Source organism: Coenobita brevimanus, chromosome 45 (assembly GCF_032717465.1).
Source record: "Coenobita brevimanus isolate Jiangsu-jjx chromosome 45, ASM3271746v2, whole genome shotgun sequence".
In the NCBI taxonomy this organism is placed as follows: domain Eukaryota; kingdom Metazoa; phylum Arthropoda; class Malacostraca; order Decapoda; family Coenobitidae; genus Coenobita; species Coenobita brevimanus.
In genome coordinates this window covers 30,711,867-30,720,009 of record NC_136998.1, presented here as the reverse complement: position 1 = coordinate 30,720,009, position 8,143 = coordinate 30,711,867, and the positions used below count along the sequence as shown (strand labels likewise).

Genomic DNA, 8,143 nt, shown 5'->3' with positions numbered 1-8,143 from the left:
GAAAGCAAATGTCTATGTAATAGGCTATATCATTATTTGATGTGTGACAAGACCTAACACATTTTTCTAAATATGTGTGCTTTGTATGAACTGTTTCATACACGATCCTTTTAAAATCTAATAATATTGAGGACTTTCCAGATCAAAGATAATCATCTGAATGCAGCAAAAATAAACTGTATTACTATCTATCTATAGCCCGACGCCCTAATCCCGCAAAGGGTGGCCACAGACAAAACTGTATTACACGTCATAAAAATGAAGGAATGATCCTCCATTCACGATAATTTACAGCTAATTGTACAGCAGTTTATTTCCAATGTTTTCATCGCTTGTTAATGACAACCGAACATAGTTGCAAAGTGCCGTATTTATCCTAGAGCGTTCTGTCTACTGTACAAGAAATTTAGGTGCTCTATAGGAAATGTCCGAATGCTTTGGCGATATCCTAGAAATTCACGCGTTTTCTAAGGATTTCTTGATTTCTTTTTCTTTTTTGTAAATCTTGCTTGAATCTAATATTCTAGCAATTTTTGAGAGCAAGTTTAGCGGTACTTGGCAACTTCACAACTGAATGAAGATAGTGGAGGGGAATCGAGAAAGCTCACACGATTGGCAGTACTCACAAAATGAGGAGGTTATTTCATGTTGCCCTTTTCTTGGGGGTTGCATTGATGTCCTACGCAGAAGAGCTGCGAGATGTGGACGTTGCGAAAGCTAGGATTGAGGTATGGACCCATCCTAATAGTTTTTGTTATACTGTATAATGGTCCCTTGTATCCAGGAACATTCATCACCTATCCATGAGAAGGGGCGTTTATGTCCCTGTTGGGCCTTCGTTTTGCATATCCTTTGTTAAATGGTATGATAGGGACTCAGCGAATGTACAGTGAAGAGAAAAATGATGAGAGTATTACTATGAATCTGTAAATAAGTGGAATTTGTGTTCGAAAAACGCAATCAGAATCGGGTGTCACGTAGCGAGCCCTCATTGGTTGCAGGTGTTCTTTCCCACAATGACCTCGTCATCACATGCAAATTACGTAAATCAGATGACGTGGCTTTTTCAGGTGATCACCAGAAGTTTAATGTGACATGTATTATGTTGCAGTGTCATTCTAGTTTTCAGGGAGTTCTCTAAGGTTACATATAAGTTTGCAGCATTGTAGTTTTTTTTTTTTTAAATCAGGTTTTATTCATGTCAAGATAGATTTTGAATTGGGGGGGTTAGATATATCCATAATATACCCCTTCTTTAAGTTAGGCCTTTACTAATTCGAAAATAGCCTTTAGCAGAAAAAAAAAAAAAAAAGACATTACTAGGATTTGAGGGGTTAAGGTAAGGAGGTAATGACAGTGATGAAAATGTACAGGGTATGGGGATGTATTATGGGTGGCATAGGAGACATTGTAGCACATTTTCTCTAGGAAAATATTTTCATTACACTCTCTTATATGCCATTTGTTTTACCACCCACAGTTTTCATTCACAGAGTACGTACAGTAAGATATTGAGATATATGTAGGGTAAATGGGAAGACAAGTGACATATGGATTCAAGCTCTTTTCTTAAAACCAACTTTTTAACCGAAGTAATTTTAGTCCTAGATACATTGCAGGTAATTAATATTGAATTTTTGACATAAATAAAGGGGACAAGTAAAATATACAGTACCTACTTTGCGATATCAAATAAAGCCGCTTGAGCATCGGCAACAACATGTTTACTGCCAATCTCGCTGACTGAACGCACCAGTGCATCAAATTTACTCAAATGTACACAATATAATTACCATTTTGGTGGACACTATCTAGAGAAGCCACACCTAGCTGGGGGGTTTCACCCTCCCAGACCCTCCCAGTTAGCAGTGGATGCCTGATTGAGGTCTTCTTCCCCCAGACCCCACAGTGATTATAACCTATCCAATGACATGAAAACAAAAGTATGCTTTGCATAAAACTTGTGCCAAAACAGTATCGAGCATACAGAACGTTCGTTGATCATGCCATAATCATCACATGACCATGCGATGACAAAGGTAGGTGCAGTCATAAAATAGATCTTTATTTACGTCACACAAGAGACATCCATTAAAATATGATACATGTTAGTAAAGCAGCGCTTGGCGATTATATTAAATCACTTCATATTCCTTAAAATATAAGATACTCGCAGTAATACAGACAATAATGGAACCCCCTATTTATGAATATTTTTATAAACCATCGTTTTTAAAAAGCCCAGTGCACAGGCAGCGCTCACAACGTGTAATCCTACAGCATGAAACTCACATAATGCGGAAGGCAACATTTGATGCCAAAATTATCACAGGGCAAAAATGATAGCTATTACTTGAGTGGAAGTAGCTGCCCATTTTTTTGAGAACCATAGTACGTGGCGACGATAGACATAACATGGCCAGAGGACCCAAATAATGATTCAAAGAGTCAAAACGAGGCAAATTAAGGTCATAACGTGGTTGGAGCAGACATAATGCGGCCAGTGATAGTCATAGCGCAGGTTGCATCAGCCTATGATGTATTGCTGTCACGTGTCTGCGCAGGGTGTCATCACAGCCCACTGAGCATTCCTGCCCCAGTTGAGCGTACCCTATCCCCACGCTATGGCTGCACATTTGCTCTGTGATTTTTTTTTTTTTTTTTTTTTTTTTAATTTTTTTTTTTTTTTTTTGCCATGGAACCCCACTCCACCTTCCCCAGCAAGCCCACAACGTCCTCCATTCAAGGTGGGGAGTCCTCTAGTGTTTGTATGTAATGAAGTCTTTATTAGGTACTGGTAGGTAAGTGTCCTGGAAAGAGACCCTGAAAATTGTCCCAACAGGTGAACCTGGGGCTGGCTTGGGTACCATGAAACACATGTAAACATATGGCCTTATAACGCAGAATTCTCATAAGCGAGAGCTTCAGGGTACAATATTCCCACGTTTATGCGAATGGTGATACACTACCGTATCTATAAAAAATAAAGGATCCTGTCAACACTTCACTCCAATAGGAAATCTGGAAATACCACATCACTGATGGACATATTTAATACTGGTATGATATATGTAGAATACTGTAAATATTTGAGTGAGAAATGGATCAAGGGTACAGTGTATCAAGTGTAAGGTCAGTTGTAAGCATGTGTGGTTAAGTAATTCCATTTTTTAACCCTTTCAGTCCAGTGACTTTATTTTATTCATGCCACCTCCTGATTTTGTTCACCTTTGGAGAGTATTTGGAGTGACATGGAAGGAAAATCTTTTAAATTAACCCCTACACAATCCAGTCTCTTCCTAAGCAGAATAAAATTGAAGATAGCAGGAATAAAGTAAGACACTGCCAGACCCATGGGGCTGATTTAATGATATTCTCTCCTAATTTACCTCAATTTTTCAGAGCTGTGGTGGATGACGACTGAACAGGCTCCCCGAGGTGAAGAAATTCATCTACGAGGACATCCCCCTTTTGTATCCTTTATAACTGGCTGCTGGGGTATAAGTTCATCTAGTGGATTATACAGAAGCCTTCATATTTTATTCACAACATTGAGGCAGAAGAGGTGGAATTAGTACAGTAATATAAAAGATACATATGAGTGGTACTTATTAGTAAGGGATAGGTTCTAAAACATTTGCTACCCTGTACCATATACAGTATTGGGAAAAACAGGGAAATCAACTTAGTAGGTAACTGTCAAACTTTCTTGAGTGATTTTTCTTTACATTACTGATGCTCCAAGAGTCAGATGGGCAATTTACAGCAAACAGTAATGTGAAAGTTTAATAATAGGGTAAAGACCAGAAAAGTGTTATGGATGTTGATGAACACAGTGCATACCCTTTTGTTATAGGAGATTGTGGGAGCTATAGGATTCTTTGCTCGTGTAGCGCAGTAGGAAAGGCTTATGGGGTACCACAGTTGATACAGAAGATGAAGGCAACAGTGGAGCTGATGTGTAAAGAATGGAGGGGAATAAGCATACTACCGTGCAATGTTAACAAATACGAAAAAAGTTTTAGGATGTGAGTCAATTTATTGGTTATCAGTGTCTGAACCCTGTGGTTAATCAACAAATAATAAGCTTTTCAGTGTAAGCATAACTTCTGTGCAACATCCTTAACCCTACAACAGCCACAATGCCAAATTCAAGTCTGTTGGTGGTGCTCCTCCAGAGTTGGTGCTCTTGAATAGGTTTGATCAGGTCAGTGCATCAGCAGTACTTCAGTGCAATATATCCCTGCTGTATTGAATTGCTTTTATCACTCATTGTAACCTCCAGACGTCTTGATAGTTTGGTTCTTAGTTTTTAACTAGTAATCCGTATGGAGACATAAGACATTGTTATTATTTATTTAATTTTATTTTTTTTTTTACCTTACCTCTTCAAGGGATTCTTCGAGTATTTTTTTTAGTGCATTTTCAGTTTTCAGTGTTTTTTATTTTTAACAGTGGTGAAGTGTTAAAAAGCAGTGTCTGTTTACAGACTCCGACAGCACCGAAGACAGACTGATGCCATCTTGTGGTATGCGAAGACAGACTGATGCCCATTTTTTACCAAATTAGACAGAGCGACTTGGAGGCGTTTTGTCTGCGGCCACCCTTTGAGGGATTAGGGCGTCGGGCTATAGATAGATAGATAGACTTTTATCATTGTCTGTTCATCCAAACCTAACGCAAATTTTTTTTGCATTGAACCCAACCTTACATGCTCTAGCCTAACCCATTTTATGCTAACCCAACCTAACTTAGCCTGACCTGTTATGAAATCATATTGTTTACTGATGGGTCCACATCGTACTCAAAAACACATTTCTGTACACCTTTAGAAAGTCACTGAATCAATTCCAAAGTTATTTATTTATTTATTGTTTTATGTATTTTTTTTTAAGTACAGGTAAAGTAAAACCTCCTTAAGCTGGAATAGTAGGGAAGGAGGCAGTTACGACTTCACTGAAATTCTGACTAATGGAAAGTGTGTGAGGCCTCTTGGCTAACCAGAAAAAACTCACCATGTTTGCAGAGGGTGTAACCCAAGCATAAGGAGGACCATTTGGTATGATATAGAGGTGTTAGGGGGGCACATGATCACTTCTGTACAACATTTTCACTTGTGTGCAACATTTTTTAACCATAATCACAATTGCACTACCTTACACTTTATATACACTTTTACATTCATGCATTAAGAATACTATTACACTTTACATACTTTATGTACAGGCCTTAATTACCACCGTAAAGCACTATTGTATGCAAATTTAATCAGTCATAGTCACAACAGAAAATTTGTGCAGGTGACTCTGAGGACACACTGCTTAGGACTGAAGGAAGTGCCTTGGAAGGCAAGAGGTGGATGAAGGGCCCTCGCAGGCTAAAATATGATGAACCTAGAGCATCATGCTGAGATTTGGTTTCCATTAGATGACATTTTTTGACTTAGGGTAGTTTTTTCTGGGATTTTTGCATTTAAAAAAAAATAAATAAATTATTTTCATCAACAAATATCATATGCCATGTTGACTTAAACGTAATCCCGACTAAAAGGGTTCAGAGTTATGGAGGTTTTAATATACCTTATTCACATGGAGATTTTTTGTACCATTTCACTCATGTGCAGTCTTGCGCCATGTTTCATATCCATCAGACTGTTACATGGCTAAGTCTTGTGTACACAGGCTTACCCGCATCAATTTGGGTACAGCCAGTCTGATTTAATTAGGGGTTACAACACTGTATACATTAGTGAAGTTTCTGCATTGTGGCAGTGTGTGTGTGCCAGTCTTAATTTCTTGCAGTCTGCATGATTGTATTGTGATACCAACTGTAATGTATGGAAGCAAAGCTTGGACCATGTTGTAACACAAGTCAAGAGTGAGAGTAGTGGAAATGAGTTATTTGAGAGAAGCTTGTGGAGTTACATGGAGAGACAGACTGACAAATGAGTTAGTGAAAGGGGATTATGGTGTGGATGTGGATGTGATAGAAAGTGTTAGGAGAAATACATTGAGGTGATGTGGCCATGTAGAGCGGATGGAAAATGAGAGACTAAGAGGAAAGTGTATGTGAGTGTGGTGGAGGGGGGAAGGGGGAGGGGAAGAATGAGGATGAGATGGAGGGATGGAGTGGAGAGGTACATGAGAGAGGGTGTGTGCGAGCTGAGGGGAGGGCAGCGAAATGGCGGGGGACAGGGAGAAATGGAGGTGATATGTTCGTTGCCACCCCTTAAGGGATTAAGGCATCTGGCTATAGGTAGGTAGAGGTAAATAGTTGTCCCTACCACAGCACAACAGCTGTGCTTACAAGCTGGATAAATAAATAGAATAAGAAAAAACGTGAACATTAATTTATTCACCTTAGTGGATATGTTTGGCCTTGTATGAAACTTGGTGGATTGCTGGCTGATGTTACCTTCCTCCTGCAGTTTACCAACCGCCTTTCAGGGACAGGGAGGAAGGTGAGGGATATACATAGCTAGGCAGTGGAGTTGCAAGATTTTATTGGTGTCACCATGTGAAGGTGTGCACACTGTGTCTGGAATCGGAAGTGATGATGCTGATGCTCATCATATAGATGACTGATGTAAACTTGGACTGGCTTTCTCATGAGGCCTTGATTTGTTTTATAATTTCATGCAGAATGTGGTTTTTGCTCACCCCTGCCTTTACTAGTGCCGTGGTGCAAGGTGATGGTGGCAAATTGACTTTGCTTGCTTTGTATTTGAGCAATAGGCCACTGTAATTTAGAGGGAAGAGGGTGTCTTTGTTTCAGTGCCATAAATTGTTCAGATGGAATAAATTATACCCACTTATGCAGATATTAATTCTGAAAACATTCCCATATGTGGATGTAATTCTTCCAGGAGAGGGTTATATTGATTAATATGTATTGCTGCTATTTTGGAAGAGTTGGAAAAGCTTGTGAATTATCAGTAGTAGTTGATTTTTGTAAATTATATAATGTGTAATATTTCAGGTTGTTGAGCGAATTCCCCTCGAAAAGCTCTCCCGTGATGAGTGTAACCAGTTGATGTTGAAGAAAGGCTTCTACAAGAAAACTGCTCAGGATGAAGAAGTACCAGAAGAGTACCTCAATGGGCCGTACAGGGAGAGGGAGGAGCTGTAAGATGTCTTTACCAAAAATTATTTTGTGTGAAAGTGTTGTAAAATGTATTAATCTTTCAATATGATGATGTTGGTTTTAGTTTATTCTTTCTGTCTTCGGATTATAGTTAGTGTAGAATAGACTCTTCAGTCCAGAGGGGTGTAATATAACTTAGTAGACTACTTCAGAATTAGTTTACCTAATAGAATTGTACAGAGTACTGCTAGGGTTAATGAAGACCATTATGAAACACCCTCGTTTGTGTGATCTCGATCTAAATATAATCATATATAGACAGCAAGAATGAAGTGAGAAACATTATCAGTGGTGGAGTGCATTTACTGTATTTGATTATTTAAACTGTGTATTAGCAGTAAGAGTATTTAACTTCCAAGTGAGAATATCATGCTTGCAGGACTTTGAACTTTATTGTGAAGAAAGTAGCGTAAAGGGTATTTTACTTGGGCAGCTTTTGGAAATTCCAGGAGGTTCAATTTTTGCAAGAATGTCATTTTCATTTGAGTTTTATAGTTTGAATAAAAAGAAAAAATAAATTACCAAGTCTTATACTTTTTCCTGAAGGTAATGTTTGTCCCTTTGTTTTGATATTTTTAGTACCTGACTTTTACATTTGTGGTAGGTGGGAGTGCTTGCCATCCACTCACTTGATGTAGTGCTGCTGTCGGGTGTCTGCCCTTTCCTCTCCTCTATCCTTCTTTCCTTCCACGCTCTTCTGTCTTTCTTTCCTTCATTCATCCCTCTTCTTTCTGCCTGTGGGTGACTCTACACTGAGTGACAAACCAAATGGTTTCCTGTACACCAGGAAACCATTTACTATGCTGGGTGGTAAGCATGTAACCAAATTTTTGGCGCCTGGTGGTTTAGTGGGTAATTATTGTGCTCCAGTCGGATTGAGCTGGTGAAGGTTTATATCCAAGGGATGGTTGGGGTTGATTGCTCATGTAATGCCACTCAGGGATGAGTGAGGCTGGTCACTCTCATCTTAAATGTTGGGACAAACTGCCTAGCCCTGGGC

General features: G+C 39.0%; 1 pseudogene across 1 annotated transcript; it reads left to right on the top strand.

Annotated features, from left to right (window-relative positions):
• The first annotated feature begins 554 nt into the window (after positions 1 to 554).
• Positions 555 to 7,684, top strand: LOC145398307 (selenoprotein M-like; annotated as a pseudogene). Its single transcript, XR_013897115.1, has 4 exons — positions 555 to 728; positions 3,403 to 3,473; positions 4,138 to 4,207; positions 6,979 to 7,684. The product of XR_013897115.1 is annotated as a selenoprotein M-like (transcript).
• Positions 7,685 to 8,143: the final 459 nt, after the last annotated feature.